This window comes from Leptosomus discolor, chromosome 18, assembly GCF_034619465.1.
Source record: "Leptosomus discolor isolate bLepDis1 chromosome 18, bLepDis1.hap2, whole genome shotgun sequence".
Classification (NCBI taxonomy): domain Eukaryota; kingdom Metazoa; phylum Chordata; class Aves; order Leptosomiformes; family Leptosomidae; genus Leptosomus; species Leptosomus discolor.
Genome location: NC_141408.1, coordinates 2,672,757 through 2,690,195, shown reverse-complemented (window position 1 = coordinate 2,690,195; position 17,439 = coordinate 2,672,757).

The following is a 17,439-nucleotide window of genomic DNA, read 5'->3' as shown; positions in this document are numbered from 1 at the left end:
TTGAAGCAGCTCGCTCTCTGTAGTGAACCAGTCTGAGCTTTCACATTGCTCCTGTATGGATGGATCCCCTGTTTCTTCATGCAGAAGTTCATCTAAGGTACTGCCTTCCCAAATTTGCCTGGCCTGCAGGCAGTGGATCTAAGGAATGTGTGCACTGGGGGCTATAGTTCATGTCCTTGTTCCTCATCAAACTGAAAAACACAAACCAAAGCAGGGCTCTTGGGGAGCCAGGATCTTAGAGCATCTGCAGCGAATCTGCATGGATTTGTGGCATCCCCTGCTTTCCTGGATGGGTTTTCATAGTGTACCAGTGTGCACCTCATTCCACAGCAGATGAGCACACACATGAAGCTGTGTGTTTAGGTTGACTCCTGGTGTTCTTCTAAATCTATTCCTTCGTGCTGTCCTGAAACTAAATAGAATTTCCTCTGCTCTCCCCACCTGGCTGCCAAACTCTCATCTAATTTGATAGCAGGTATGAAGAAAACACCCCTCTCCATAGCCTGGTGTTCTGCTTGCATCGTTATTCCATTCCAGATTGTGAATGAAAAATCTTACTGCATTTGAGGGTGTGCTTGTAGTTCGTAATTAACACCCAGCACACTCTGCCAATGCATCTCATACTGGCTTTACAGAAACCTAAAGCTGGAACAGAAGCCACCCGGAAAAACAATGTCTGCCAATCGAGTTAAACCTTAAGTAAAATCCCCAGCCAAATGTCTGCAGAGTAAATCTGGTAAGGATGTTGGCTCCTGCGCTGAGCTCAGGAGGTGTTTTCCAACTACAGGGCCCAAGAGATAACGAACGTTAAGCGCTAATGGGACTTATGCAGATATATCTCCCCCTCTTGTATGCTGTGTTCCAGCTGGGAGCGGATGCTTTATGGGGAGTTAACTCCTCCAAACTTGTAGTGGAAGTGCTGACAGAGCCGAGTTTTAAGCGCCGCTAGCGGAAATGCCTGCTTTCCAGATGAAACTGGGACCAGGGGTTAGACACTGTACACACAAAGGCAGAGAGTAAGTCCTGTACCAACAAATTATGTTTGCAGCTTTCAAGTGAAGAACTAATCTGTACATTAAATACACCTGCCGGCCATGTGGCCTGGCTCCAGCATTATGGATTGCTCTCATCCACATGCTTTTCCCCCCCTCTTTGTCATCCTTTCTGAACATAAGCTTAACAGAAAGGCTAACACCCTTGTCCAAATGCCTCCCTAGCAAACCCACCTAAACCCTAGCCAAAGCAGCTGTCAGAGCTGAGAGTGTAAATTTTCCCTGCCCTGAACTCCCTACACTTTCTGGCATGTATGGAGCTGTAGGAGAGGAGTTTAATGGAGTTGATATCGTGGAGAGCAGCCTTGTCCCCAGTGGCGAGATTGCCCTGTGCTTCTCTGATGTGACACTACTTCCACCAAGGATGTGATCTCCAAATGTGTGGGATTTTCTGGCAGCTATAAATTAAATGCCTGTCTGCAAGGGAATTGAGCAGCTGGTTCATTAACCCCCTCTGACAGCCACCGTCCTTTCTGCTAATGCATGTGGGTTGTGTGTGGGTTTTGTTTTGTTTCTCCCAGTTCATGGCTGAAGAGGTTACGAGCTAGTTTGCCTCCCCTCAGTCTGCTTGTGCTTCTGTGTGCTTCTGGCTCCTGAGAATGCCCGCTGGCTGAGGGCACTCCGTAACCCTTCCAGAGAGTCAGTGCCCGCCAGGGTCATCAGCACAGCTCTGTCCAGCGCCTGACCACTGCCAGGCAGCAACAGGCAAGGTCTGATGGGGCCTGGGTGCGAATGGGAAGAGAATCAAATCCACAGTTTTGTAGCCAAGATGCAATATTGCACTTGCAATAAGAATCTGCAAGGTGGCTACAGGTCTTAGACATCCTGGGGGACAGCTTTTAGTTTTAGGGCTCTGTAGCTCTTTGGTTACTCGTGCCATAGAATAAGATAGCAATGTGCGTGTGTGTGCACACACAGGTGCTTATATTTATACAGACAGTTACAGTAAGAGACAATTTGCTGCCTCAAAGAGTCCAAGGGCCAAATTTGGAGAGGAATTTGGACACCCGAAGCTGCACCGAAATGGGACAAGGCCCAAGTGAGTTAGGCACATAATTGCTTATAACGATTTTAAATACTTCTGGGCACACACATGCATCCTCAGGGATCTGTATTGTCTTAGAAAACCCGGTCCTTGAGCAGTGTCAGGGAGAGACAGGAAAGACATTCCCATGTGCATTTGCCCCATGGGAATTGTGGCAAAAGAAGTACCTGTGACTTTCCCAAGGTTCTGCGAGAAGGCAGTGGCAGAACTTCCTCTTTCTTCCATTATGCTAATCCCCAGCATCAGTTCTCCCCTCTTCTCTTAGCAGGAAAGGTAGGAGACTCACTCACACAGCTCCCCAGCTCTCTCCTTCCTGTTCACTACTGCTGGCTCTGCCTGTAGGCACCCTACATGAACCTCAGACAGACTCAAAGAACTTGCTGAGGAATCCTTGAGCTCCCAAAAGGGGCAGCTACAGTTGCGGGCTGTGAGTTTGCTTGTGTTCTCCAGTTTGGCCCCCTCCACCCCTCCTTCCATCTCCCCTCGTTGTTTGTCTGCTATTTTCTTTTGATTTGCAGCTTTACCGAGCACTGAGTGCAGCATGTGATTACCCTGTATGGAGCCTTTCCCACTGACAGCATGATGAGCGGAGACAGTGTTCAGTGCATATACAATTTAAGCCAAGCAGGAGGCCAGTCCAGCACCTCACTTGCCAATTAACTGAGTCGATATTGTGCACAGGATAATGTTTGTTGTTTGCCTGTGTTGCTAAAACACTTCCAGAGTGTTTAGAGCAATATAGCAATATCCTCACCTCCCCCCTGTAGGGATGAGCTCTTCAGCTAAACCAGGACGCCATCGCTCCCAGTGGATGCAGGGTTGTCCCCTGTAGCAGGCAGCTGCCCCGGGAGCAGACCTGCCAGCAGCCCCATGCCATGGGGGCGGCGTGGGAGCACGGCCGCTCGCCTCGGAGGCGGCTCTCATCGCCGAGGGGGCTGGGGCTGCGAGCAGACGGCAGCTCTGCCAGCAGTACTCACTAGCTTACCTTTCATCCCCTGAGGGTGAACTCCCAGTTCTTTCTGGGGTTCGGTGGGATTTGGAGGCACCGGGATCCAATCCCTGCCCAGATCTCGGGATGCACATCAGTGGGAATCACTTGCAGGGGAAGCAGAGACATGTTCTTGGCAAGGCGAGCCTGGCTGCTGGAGGACTTTGAGAGAGGCCCCAGGCAAGCTGCTGTTGGTTCTCTCAGGACAAGTTTCTGCCTCAGATTTCTTTCTTTTCCCAAAGAACACAGGCAATATTTTCCTGCCTCTCTGCAGCAACATGACGATGTGTGTCCATGAGGCACTTCCATACCCAAGCAGAGGTGGCTGCAGAAGCATGTTGGCACATGGGGCCATCAGCACGGAGACTGCGGGACACACCAGCCCTCCTTGTGTGGTGGCAGTGGAGTGATGGCAGCACCAGAGAGGAGAAAGGGCCACACACCATTCTGCTTTGGTATTTGCACCCTTCATCCATCGTTATCAGTATTATAAAATGTCAGTATCCACAGGGGTCTTGCCTGAACTCAGAAGGGGCCTCTTATGATGGTTACGGACCAAAAAAATCCCTATTAAGCTGAGGTGTCATCACTCCATTCCTCTAACAGGTCCCAGGCCTGTGTTTCCTGGTTGGTCTCTCACCATCCTGCACCATGTGCCATGTTCACTGAAACCACCTGATGACCACAAGCATGGGATGTTCCCCTCCCTCCTTCTCTTCCTCTTTCCTGGGCTTCACCAGGAAGTATTTATTAAGTGTCAGAGTGATAAATGAAACGTCATATTTTATTGTGAATTATTCCAGCCCTGCAGTGGAGCCCAGATCTATAGCCTCAGAGAGTTATTAACTGCTTACTGCAGAGAGCTATAAAATCCTCATCATTTTCTCCACTCTTTGCTCTGTCAGGATGAAGGAAAGAGAGCCAGATTATCACACAAGACGGTTGAGAAGCTGCTTCCAAAATTCCCCTTTGATTGGAGTCTAGTGTTGGCTGGAATGATTTCATCAGAGCAAGACAGGTCTCAAGAAACACCTTTGCTGGGGTTGGTTCTTTCCAGCTCGCTCTTCTCATTTTCAGGTTGCACCACGCAAGCTCCTTATGAGACAGCCCTTGGGAATCTCACTCTGGGAGAGTGAGTGGTTTTATTTATTCCCTTGGTGCTTTTTATTCAGAGGCACAAAAGTATTAAACAAATGGCACTCGAAGGTGCAGTTGTGCTGTCTTTTGCATTTCTCTCATTGTCTTTCTCCAAAGACACCCCAAAGTTTTCCAGATAGGTAATGGTATTCGCCTGCCCTTTATTGCTGCTCGTGGGACTTAACTATGTCACGTCCGTCTGCTTCTTGCCCAAGCTGCAAAGCAGATTCCTGGTGCAGTTTCACCACTTCAAATGCCTGAATAGAAGCTGAATTCCTGTTGACACCAATTGAATTAGGAATCTGCTCTTCACTTCTTTTACTTGATGAGAAATGATCTTGGCTCCTTGTGTCATTTGATGATCTCAGAACTACCCTACAGGCTTTTTCCGTAGTCTGACTGCTGCCATTTCCCATCAGCGTTGCCTCAGCACTTTTGAGCCCTGTGCTGGCACGTGTTCATTCCCAGGCAGCTGTGGATGGCCGAGTTGTGTTGGCTCTTGTGCCCAGACAGGAACTGGGTGCCAGGACCTGCGTGGCATGATGGCCTGATGAGGACGTTCAATAACTTGTCCTAGCAGTTACCAGTGGTACTGTCTGAAGGACTCGCTGTTATTTCCCAGGTGGTACAAGAGTCATTGCTGCTCTCATCCCCATGGCTGACAAGGGCTCCTGTCTCAGTCATCGTAGGGCTTGTTACTGCCTGCTGCAGCAGAAAGGCCAAAGATTGACTGCACCCAAAAAGCTGCCAAGGCCTTTCACTACGCCCTGGTGCTGCTAGTCCAGAAGAAGTTGGCTTTAGAATATACCAGGACAAGGTTTAGGTTGATCAAGAGATGAAGACTGCACTCCATCTTTCCAAGGACATTTGACAGCTAAATGTATAGGTCCCTTGAATCTGCTCCAGAGTGAGTTTGCTACTGGAGGATTGTTGAGAGGTAGAACAAACCTCTCTCAGGACAGCGAATGTAATAAAGGCTAGATCATCTTCCATGCCTTCATATACAGGGGACTTTTCTCTGATAGCATATTTGTTTCTGCTTGAATTTGTGATCTGGGAAGGGAGTAAAAGTGAATGCACTGAGTGTGAATTGGAGTTGGACAGGCTTGCTTGGAAAAGGGAAGGATCGTACTATGGAAATAGTTGAAAGCCAGTGGATTTGATGCATTGGCCTCTAAGATCTTTTGATGTCTTAAATCTGATAGGTGTAATAATGGGGTAAATTCATGTTTGGAGCTTTACTTCTTATCTGGAGGTACAACATCTGAAGCAAGATTATCAGCAACATCTAGGTCATCCTCAAGTGCAACAGGCATTTTATGTGCTCCAAAACAGCAGCAGCAGCAGCAAAGGGGAGTGAGGAGGAATCATAGCTTGCAGCTTGGTGGACTCTTGGGGCGCTTGACGTGTTGCTGCCTCCATTAAATGAAACTCCACTTCTAATTATATCCCATAATTATAGCCTTCAACCAATGTGATTTGTAAAGAGAGGGGTCATAGATACCGAGATCACTCAGAGACTGACTGTGCAGTGGGTATCAGTAAACATCCATGACTGCCTACCAGAGTCTGACAGCGATGGAAAGGACTAATGCAATACGGCAGGGCACGCAGCTGGATTGATAGAAGCAGTGGTGTGGCCTCTGGCCCCTGAAGATATTACGTGACAAGGCAGTGAAAGCTGCAAACACGAGGGCAAACCATCTATTCAGCGTGACAGTATTAGACAGAGGTTAAGAATCTTGTGGACTGCTATCAACATCGATGAATGGTCTCCAGCAGGAATCTGCATTAACACGTTGAGTGCCAGGCTCCCTGGTGTGTGCAGCAGCTGTGTCAGACCAAACATCCCCATGTCAGAGACAGACCAGACCCCATCACCCTCAAACTACGGCCAGAGCAGCAGGGCTTCTGCGTCCCTGGAAATGGGCTGCCTGTCTGAGGTGACACCTTGGGAAAGCTGGGCAGCCCAGGAGGGATTCAGTTGCAGATGAACTTTTCAAGATCATGGGATGACAACGAGTTTTGTTTTGTTATCTAGAAAACTCCGTGGTCAGACTGGATGTGTTGCTGTAAATGATGCAGTTTTGGCTTGAAATTCTAGTCATGGCTCTCGTGCTTTTCTACTGTGTGTTTCTTTAATGGCCTCCAAAAGTGGTGCAAGTTCCTCTCCCAGGGTTGCTGCTAGAGCAACAGAGAGTCTGTATAAAAGTCAGTCCTGTAGGTTATCCAGTCAGAAAGAACCTGTGTGTTGCTCTGCTCTGGCCTCTTGCACCTGTCAAGCTCAGAAAAGCTCAATGACTGACCTCTGCACTGAGTCTAATAAGATGTGGTTCCTCCTATGCTCTTCTGGTTTGGATCTACGTGATGGAGAGTTAGCACTGCTCTTTGGTCAGCTCTTCCAGGGATTGGTTCCTCTCCCTGTTAATATTTGTGTTTCAGATGCCATTTCAATATTTCAGTCTCAGCTTACAGCCATTGGGTCCTTGATGTATTAAGACAGCTAAGGTGATGGAGACTGGATGAAAATCAAAACCAAATTGTCTTCTCACTTGCCTGGTGGTATAATTCCCCTCGGACTTAAACTGTATGGGAAAGGAGATGACTGTTTAGATGACATAAACTGATCTGCGATTGAGATGGGAGAGTTGGTTTGGCTTTGTTCCAGCCAGCTTGATTTTGAGTTTCTTTTCCCTGGAAATGGGTTGTGCAGCCGCAGGACCTTTGACTCACCAACTTCTGCGCATCACAGCCAATTGCAGCCCTGTTTGATGGAGGGGTGGTGGTCTTAAAAGGGATGATGCTCCTATAGGTTTCACAGAAGTAGGGGTGAGGAAGAGGAAGGGGGCTTTGTAAGGCTCAAAGGCCCCAGTTCCAACTTCATCTGTGTGTCCCATGGGAGAAAGAGGTCCAGAATGTCTCCCCAGTTGAAAAAGCTTCAGTAAGAGCTCACAGACAGTGAACAGTGAAAACCAAAATAATTTAGAAATTTGATTTAACTGTGCTGGTGTTCAACAATTTCTTCTTTATTTGCCTTCATACAGGATCCACTTGGCTAGAAAGTGTGCAAACATATAATGAGAGACCGTCTCTGACCTCAGCCTCCCATAGACTAGACGGATAAGGTGGCCAACAACCATTTTATGGATGGGGAACTGAAGCAAAGAGAGATTAAATTGTGTTCTCCGAGTCCCACAGGGTGTTGAGTTGACTGTCAGCCAGTTCTCTCTTCCTTTCTTGTCTCTAATTTGATTCTTTGATCAGAGTTTGGCTTTTGTTTCTATAACTCGTCCAACCTTCTTCTTGTTTCCAGCAGCCTTGTTACAGATTTTAGCAGGCTCTGCTGCGCTGGCACGAGCATTGTTCTTCTCGGCAGGATGGGATGTACGTCTGAGTCATTCTTTGCATGAGTTGTCTTTCTCTCAGAGGCATTTCTCTGGTTTCTGTGATACAGAATAAATTGCAGTACATACCTTATTAGAAAAACAACAAAAAACCCCCAAACAAACCTTGAAAATCCAGGCAGTTCAAAGAAGCAAGCAGCAAAGCCCAACATAAACAAGCTGTAGGAATACAATTAGAAACTCTCCCACTGTTTTCTGGGATAGATTTACCAACCACCTCTGCTCCTTAGATCATCAAAAGCTGGAAGTCTGGCTTTACATTCACGTTTGCACCCTCTGAACTGAACAGCAAAGGGCACTCTGCCCTGCAAGGCAGAATCTGGGGGGGAATGCTCAGCTTGTGAGATGCTTCCCACTGGTGCCTGTGGCCAGATCCTGGGTCCTCCTGTTAACCAACTGCCTGGCTCTTGAGGAGAGGACACCAGCACACGAATGCTTCTCTAAGAGCTGGAGCTTGCCTGCTGACAGGGCTTACGTGCAGAGGCCTGTGTGGCATTTATGCAGCCCAGAGAGACGTTTGGAAAGCAGGACCTGCATTGGTGTGAAAGCGCCCTGGCTGGAGCTACAGCCACGAGCAGGTCAGACTCCTGAGCCTGGAGTGATGAAACTCAGTGCTGCCCTTGGAGAAATTTAGGCAAGCGCAGAGGTATGTTCTGGAAGGGTTCCCCTGCTTCTGGTGCTTTTTGCTGCGTGCTGCTGCCTCTGAACACCATGGGAGTTTGACAACCTGGGGGAAAATATTCCAGACCAGCAGACTTTCCACCTCTTGGCACCTGAGGCGGAAAGCACTTCTCTCCATGCCATGCTCGTCTTTCATTTTTAGAAAAAACAGCTTTCCCCCTTCTGCGCCCCTTAGCAATGCAGCTAAAATCTTTCCCAGCTAAAAATCAGATTTACCAAGAATATCTTTATTGATCGACAGGGTTCACCTTTATGAACAACTCCAGTATTTATCTTTGGACAAAACGAAGGAATATTAAACACTGTAACAATAATCCAGGGCACCCTCTTTTCTCCAGGGTGTAAGGTTAGCCCAATGTATGCTCTTGTATTTATCATTTACCAACAGAGCTATTGAAACTACAGTGTTTGACAGGAATGGTTGTGTCAGGTGTGATGGAGTGTGTGTTATAAAAGGACAGTAAGAGAGACTTTGCATTTGTCCTTCAAACATAAAGTCGATTTTTGCATGATTGGTACGTCAGAGATCATCTTCAGCACAAGATTAACTGGGGACAACGTTCAGGGAAGTCAGATGAGTAAGACTCAGTGGCTTTCACTGTGTGCTGCAGTGTCCCAGAGGGCTGTGTCCTTCTGCAGCGACATAAAAGGTGCTTAAGAAAAGCGAGTTCACCTGTGCTGTACTGCAACCTCCAGATGTGACATTCTGAGGGGAGCTCACACTCCTCCTGGAAGGTTTCGAGTTGGGTGTGAAAGTCCTATCTCCACCAGGCAATCATGCCTTTAATACATTCTGCAGGAGTGACCAGTGTCTGTAAACAGACCCAAATCCGGCTTTTTTGCATTCTGCTTTTAATCTAAAAGTGACCTGGTTGGTTAGCACACAAGTCTGTCTGGGTCTCGGGAGCTCGCCGGGGCACCACCCCTAACAGTGGTGTTCATGCATGATCACACGGCTGGTGGCTGAGGTCAGCTGGGTCAGGAACTGACCCTTGCAGAACGTGTGATGGATAAGGATTCCCTGTTGAGTTGGAGAAAAGATGGAGGGAAACCGCAGGGAAGGCAGAAGCTCAGTGTGAGGTACAAGGCCTCAGACATGCATGGTTCCCCAGTCAGCCGGTGGTGCACGGAGGTGCACAGAGGCACGGCCGCTGGCTCCGTGCAGCACGGGTGGAAAATCCCCCTTGGGTTCAGCGCAGAGAATAAGGGAAATATGGTGTGATGCTGGCGTGTGGAAGGGCAATGACAAAGGTTTCTGTATAAAGGCTTTTGCTTGAAACTTACTATTTCATTTGAAGGAATGAGGAAAAATGTAGCCCCTGGATAAACCGGTGTGTGCTTATGCATCTCCGTCCCGTTGTCCCAACTTGCCCCTGTATTTTGCGATTCTGGTGGTTGTCCTGGAAGACAGACTGTCTGGGCAGAGAAGCTACCCCGGCTGCTGAGCTGACAGACGATGTGCTGAGCCTGGAGCTGGGGGGGCCATGGGCTATTACTAATTACTAGCATGCTTTCCACTGCAGGCACCTTTTGACAGTGCTTTACCCCCTGCAGTGCATGTTGTACAAACAGAGAGCGAGAGCCCTGGGGTGCTACACAGCTAGGCAGACACGGGAAAGTGTTGTTCTCAAGTCTGGCAAGGCAACTGGTGGTAGAGGCAGGAACAGACAAGGTCCTCTCTGTTACCCCCCTGCAGTTTCCTTGCTGCTGTACTGAAGAAGATGCAGTTCCAGGCTCTGGGTGTGGTGGGGAGACAGAAATATTTAAAATCCAGACTGAAAAAAAGGAACAGTGCACTCCGGTGTTTCATTATTCCTCAGGTGACTGAGCTAAAGCGTCTAGATGACAGCAAGAAGAAGGAATTAGTTTTGTAAGCCCTTGTTTGCAAAAATGCGAGCCTCTGTATGCTCAGCTGTTGAGCCGGGATCTTAAATGACTTCCATAATGTATTTACCAGTGCTGTGAAGTTCACCCTTTTATACTAGATTATGGTAATAATGGTATTGTGCAGCAGATGAAATTAGTTTTTCTACACAGTTTTGTTTCATCTCAGTGGCTAAATGTGTGAAATAAAAGGTGCAATTGGCAATATTTTCATGGGTGAGCCAGTTTCCTCCCACACTCACCCTACAAACACAGATGCTTCCTCATATCCTGGGGACAAGCTGACTGCCAAGCAACGTATGAAAGGGCTGTGAGAAGCAAGGGCTTTTTTAAGATTTATATTTGCCATTAGGATAATTTTGGAGATTTATGAATTTTCAGACACTTGGGGACTGTTAAGTGCATCTCACGTGGGCTGGCATCTAGCATGGACTGTAGCAGCCCTGGGGGATGCTGATATGACCATTTTTCTTCCCACTTGCACACACCAGCAAAAAGCACCCCACAAGGGTACAAAAACTTGGATGTAGCACAGGAGACTCGGCTGTACCTCTGCATCCTCATTGAAGTGACGCTGGGTGATCACAGCCAGCTGGTTGCCTCACACTGAAACAGGGGCGTCCCAGCAGCGCTGGCAGCACTCCTAAAACCTGGCCCAGGCTTGGGACGTTGGAGACAGCAGCACGCTGTGCGGGGGAGCAGCACACGTCCAGCGCCAGCCTACACACTAGTGTGTGAGACTGCAACCAGGAGCCACGTGGCACACGGGTAAGGAGGAGTGTTGGGACAGTCTCTAGCATCTTGGGCCCTATTATGTCAACAGTTGCATTCTGTGGAATGTTTAAGAGACTTGCCTGTTGATTTCTCACCCCAAAGCCCTTTCTCCCGTGGAAAGTATTTACAGGAATAAGAACACTGGCCTCTTTTCTCATTCCTTTCTGAACCTGGGGTTGGCGGTGAAAAATGTCAAAAAACATCAACACTGAGGATGTCCCTCTCCAAAAGTTCACATATTTTTTCCAAAAATCAATGGAAAAAACCTGCCCAAGTTTCCATAATCTTGTTTGGGACCCGTCAGTATCCACTGGTTGGTCATATCGAGCACCAGAGAGAATTAAGACTCCTGCCATGCAAACTTTACCTCTTGTGATGTATTTTGGTAACCTCTCTTTGTGAGCTGCTGGAGAAGGTAAAAATTCAGGCTACAGGTTCTTATCACATATCCCAGATTTGCCTGGATGAACATCCAAGCTAGGAGTCAGCTTAGAAATTTCCCAAGAAGATTTTGTTGTTTTCATGTTCTGTACAGATAGCAAACTTTATCTAACATTTGCATGGAGTGGTCCAGTCCCAGCCTCCCACCTTAATCAGGGATTTCTGCAATCATCAGTGTCCCAACAATGAGGCCAAGGTAGAGCAAAGTCTTTTCTTAGCTTCAGTAGCAAGTTCTTTAAGTTTAATCTGAAAGATTTGTATCAAGAAGCTGGGAGAGACAGGGGAGGAAGTGCTGCTGCTCGTTTTGGAGGGGCGAGAAAGTAGGTCAGACAGAAAAGTGTGTTATTATTACCAATTCATTGGATAGTGTGTGTGCCAGTCAAAAAGCAAGGCTTTGTTGTGCTGAGGACTACCTGCACTTGTGAACATTTCACAGTAAAAAACCTTCAAAACTGTACAGAAGTGAGTCCAGCCTGAGCTGAAACGCAGCCACCTCGAGGGCTGAACACAAAGGGGCTTTAACAGCCGTGCATTGACCACTGGTGACCTCAGAGGTGGATGTAGCCTTAGAAATAACAGGTTGGGAAGAAGCAAGCCTGAGTATCTTATACACACAATAGCCTTCAAAGTCCCTTCCACCACCCTTGGGAAGCGTGCCTGTGGATTTTGTCAGAGGAATGGATACAGCTGTGAGAAGCAGCAGGCTGGTTTCTCTATCTGCCTCACGTGCCTATAAGCTTGTTAGCTTTCTCACTAGGTTAATGAGAGATACTGCTCCTCTCACCAGTCCTTCCCTTGCTGATACCCTTAGCCCCCGCCAGCACCGAGCCTTTAATGAGCTGCTGCAGTCAGAGCCTTGGTTTTTCTGTTTCCAGTGAAAAGTAGCACCTGCAACACACATGCCCTAACAGCACACAGGGGAGCTCCTTCACCACAGCCTGGAAGGGAAGAGGGACGCCCACCGTGCTGCCGGTGCTGCGCGGAGAGTCGGCTAAACCACATTTAACTTGTGAGATGTGACAAGATTATTACTCTGCAGCAATGGTGGGGAAGGAACCAGCTGCAGTGTGACAAACAGCTTCTTTCACGCCCGCAGTGACAAGCACACCCCACCATGTGTGAAGAGGGTGGGGGTGCATGAGTCCAAGCCAGGGATGAACACTCAGCTGCCTGCTACAGTATGAACCCGTCTCCGCTTGTACGTTGGTGCCGTTGGTGGGTTTCAGATGGGTCTTGGTGTTCTAACAGGATAGGGATGTGTGCGTACATGTTCTTTTTTCTTCAGTCTAATTTTTGGCAATAATCGTACGTAATTTTCATGCACTGCCTTGTGTCTCAGCTTCATTCACCACCAACACGATAGCCAATTAGTCATCTCTCACTATTAAGCAGTGCTAACAGCTACTTTAAATGCAAGCAGAGCCTTAATCTAGTTCTAATTCAGATGGACGATGATACTTGTAATTAGAACATCAAACAGGAGAAATGTGATATGTTTATAGCTAGGGAACCTTTGCATGGAACTATTTCAGGAATAATTATGTGTTATCTTTATTAACATGGCCCGAGTTAGTAAATAATGGGTCATGCTTTTGCATTTGGGGTGTTAAATATATATATTTTCGATTCAGGCTAAATTCCAGATTTCAGCACTGTCTGATTTGCTGTGAGATGCTGCCTTGCCAGAGCATCCATTACAGGTGCGGGTTTACTGGGAAAGAGGTGTCAGGGCTTTCCCACACCCCAGCCTGGCTGGGGTACAGGAGCTAGGGCATACAATGTAGTGCTGTGTTTCCCTTCTACCTCGCCCCCGTTCTTTCTGCAGCATCTTCCCAGTGCACCTGGGTCTGATCATGCCTTGATGTCTCAGGCTGGGGGCTGTTCGATGCCGCATGCCAGATGCACATCGCTGCCTGCTAATAGACACGTTTGCTCATGACAAGTACTAGGTGCAGCACCAGTGTCCCCTCGGGGGGTGGGTGTGTCTCTGTCTCTGGGATACAGATGCAGGGCAAAGTAGTGGCGTTTGTAGTTTTGCAGGACACCTCTGCAGGAAAGACCAGAAATGACATTCCCCTCTTTGCCTTTGCCCTACACGTCCGTGGCTCTGCGTCAGTGTTGAAACTCTGCCATTCAGGGGCTGCCTGGGACACCCTCTCCTGCTTCGGGCCTGGCTGTAAGTACCAGGCTCACTTTGCCAGCACCACTCCTTCACCGCGCCAAACGGGGATGCTCGCGGTGAGGCACAAGGCACCTTGGGTGTTTGGTACCCAAGGGCTCCCTTTCGGCATCGCATCCGTGCTGCTCTGATTTGAACCTGGGGTTGATACAGTGCTTGCAATGGTGGGTAAAGCTGAATAAGTTCTTCCAGAGAGAAGAGCAAAGTAATAAAGGGTGAGGAAGCCATTGCAATAAGCATACGTTGATATACATCATGAATATGCCTCCTCAGACATGCTTTGGTCTAACTAGTGTGTGTGAAAAAAATCAGATAAACACCTACCAGGTTTGATGAGAAAATTCAAACTGGGTATTTCCCTCACTGGAGGAGCTGAGAACCTGCTTACTCCCTTGTTTTGAGATTAATAAAAAGGAGAGGGGGAAATGGAGAGAAGTTGTTTTGAAAGCAGAAACTTTCTATTTAAAACAATAAACAGGAAAAAGAGAAAAGATCAGTGTCAAAATTCATTGGGGGGGAGAGAAAAATATGGAAATTAGTTTAAACCAGATGTATTTCTTTCTCTGGAGATAGTTCTCTGTTTTTCTGTAGCCTTATTAATCAGCCTGTTCCTGTCTCTCCTTTTAAAAGAGGCAAGGGAGAACAGAAACCTTGTGCATGAGTATGTGAGAGTGAGGCTGGAGGACCACTTTGCACATATATTTATAACATTAGTATTGCAGTTCTTTGATTCCAGCTTTAATCGACCTTCTTTTCTCCTAATGAGCCACTCAGAGAGATGTTTGCCTCTTGCAGTGAAGTGTTATACTCTCCTCTTTCTTCCACTGGAAATCCACATTTAGGAGCTCACTGAAAGAATCCCTTATCCCCTCAGTTCCCGCATCTGGGCTGATGGACCCAGGAGGCTCTTTGCTGACCACGGCTGGAAGAGCCCTGGCTGTGCCGGGATAAGAACTCTCTGAGAAATGCAGTGGATCCAGTACAGTGGCCTCTGTGAGGATCCTGAAATCTCAGGACGGCATTGGCCATGTGGCCTCACTCTGTCCTTGATGCTGGACCAGAGACACCGGGCTAACGGTACCAAAGTCCCTGATGCTCTTTCATACATCTTCTGTTCGGCATTTGATGTGAGACTCCATATTTTCAGGGTCATCTCAACTGACTAACTCTCCATATGGAAATCCTTCAGTGGTGCATGTAACAAATCACTAATGACTTCAGCGTGGTGCTGTCTCTGTTGGAAGGCACTAATGAACCATCAGGCGGAAGGCCCGCCCGTTGTTCATTAAACCCAGGAAATGCCCTGCAGCACAGTAACAGTTGCAACAGTAAAATAGAAGTGGAAAGGCAAGGCAGGGTATCCATTCACTGGTAAACTGTACCTCCAGCCAGCATATTCTGGCCTGTGTCCAGAAGCATTGCCAAGTCAAGGGTGGGATCTGGGCTGAAGGAAGCTTTTAAGGGGTGGAGAAAACATAAGTGAATCGTTTTCCTCTTTAAATCCTGGACTAAACTGCTCTAAAGGAGATGATGGAGAGTTTTTTCACAGCCAGTCAGTTTTGTGGGAAAATAAAATAGGTAGAAGAAATTACAGTTGATCTAAAGATGGACTTAGGTTGCCATCCTAGGTCAACTGCTGGTTGGAGCCAGCTCCATGGTTTCATTCAAATATGATATGTAGACTGAGGGCTGGTATGGGGCTGTGTCATGTAACAGCAGCTTTTCTGTGACATCTGAAGCCTTGTCCTACACCGTTCAGTCATGCCCTCAAGTTCTGTCCACGCTGCATTAAGATCCATGCTGGATCCGTGACCATATTGGGCTAAGATCCATCCAAGTTGCCCTCAGGTCTAAATCAGTGCCTCAGTGGAACAAGGCCAGTTTATCCAGTTTGGCAATTCAGACCATGCTGTGTCTCAGTTCAGGCCATATCAGCGGGTAGAAGGTCTACTTGCATGAGCGGTGTGCAAGACACTGCTTCCCAGATGTGGCTTGCCATGCCCTGTGTCCACTGTGTGTACATTAAACAGAACAATTTCCACTCTTCCTCAACCACAGAAGGAAAAAAAATGCATCCAATAAATTGTAATGGGACTTTTGCAAGTGTATTTCCCCAATGCACGTAAACTGCTGCTGAATTTTACTGCATATCGGTGATCAAGTGGACAAAGGCAGTGAAACAGGCTTTCAAGGACTAAGTGCTTTTAGAGTCTGAATGCGTCATCTTCACTTGAAAAAAAATCAAAGAATCTGAAGACAAGATGACAGAGAGGGCAGTTTCAAACAAGCGTTTGCTGGGCTTCAGAGGCACGAGTAGTAAAACCAGAGCCAGATTTTCAGCTTCCCATGTAAACATTTCGATCAGAGCTAGATTTTCTGGTGTCTTCAGCAGCCCCTTGTGGGATGGTTGAAGATCAGCCACTGAAGTGGTCCCTGTGGAATGGGTCATATGGGTCCAAGGCATGGATCTGTGGGTTGTACAGATGGTTGCCTCACTGGAGACCACCCATGAGACTGGAGGTTGTTACCTGTGTCTGTACAACACTGCACTGGAAAGGAGCACCTGAACTACTGGATCTGCCCATTTCTGTCCTGGGTAGCCCGTCAGACAAGGCTGCATCGCTACAAGATGGGCCCAAGACTCAGCAGGTGTGGCTCAGCTGGTGGCTGCTGATCGGGTGGCTGCTCTTCACGCGGGTGGGTGCCCGAGTACCCGGGATGCAGGCGGTCAGGCTGTTCTCTCCCCACCCAGGCGTCCCCTCCTCCTCTGGCCCCTGCCACTCTGCTCTTCTACAAAGTCAGATCTGCTCTCCTGGGCTCTTAAGGCAATTATCTTGTCTGTGAAGAAGAAACCTTCTTCCTTCTTACGTTCAACAAGCAGAACTGTGTATTTTGGATTATTTGGGTTCTGCCTTTCATCCTGATCTCATTTCATTTGCTTTTACCTTTTCAGGAATGAATATCACATTTATCTCCGTCTCCTCTTTTAGTCATTATTTCTTCTTCTATACCTTTCTTTATTCTGTTCCTCGCTTCTCTTTCTGTTTACCAGCCCCTCCCCACCTTCTTTTCTATGTATCTTACACTGCTGCTTTATCACAGCTTTCCAGTTTAGTGGATTAACTTTATTAGTTTCTTTTGTATGTGTTTAATTGACATACACTTTCAGAATCTATTTCATTTCAGCAGAACTGACCTTTATTCCTTTGCAAGCAGACTTCTTTTTTTCCTCCAGCTAATATGTTTGCTACATTGCTGAAAAACAGAGAGAGGTGCAGCGCTGTTTTGCTCAGAGGGTGTGGAGAGTTTAGGACAGGAGCAGGAATCACACAGCAATTGAACTGGAGAATAGCGCTGAGCTTTCTACCCCATATAACCGTAAATGAGTGAGCTTAAGGGGTTTTATTTTTCTATATTTTTTCTTTATGTTTCTTTCCATTTTTCTAACAAAATCTCTTTCCTTTCCTCCTCTGCGAATGTCATTGCTGCAGAAGGAACAAAGCAATGTACGGGAGCACCTGAGCCTGGGCCTGATGGTGCAAGCTGGCTCTGTAAACGAGAGCAGCAATCTCATTCAAAGAAAAGCGCAAAACCTTCCTAAATGAGGCTGTGGGGACACTCCTGGCTTCCCATTCCCTGTCTGCCAGGGCCTATGCTTGTTCTCCAGCACAAACCGTCCTCCCTTCCAGAAAGCCCTGGGGTGCTGTAGGTCCAGCGCACGTGGCCATTGCTTCGAGCCTCGCTGGGGCTTTGCAGGAGGGAAAGCCAAGCAGCACTTGCCTGCTCATTTCTGCTGGCCTGCTGGTCAGAAGGAAGCAAGACCCAACATGAATGTAGGACAATGCTCCTCTTTT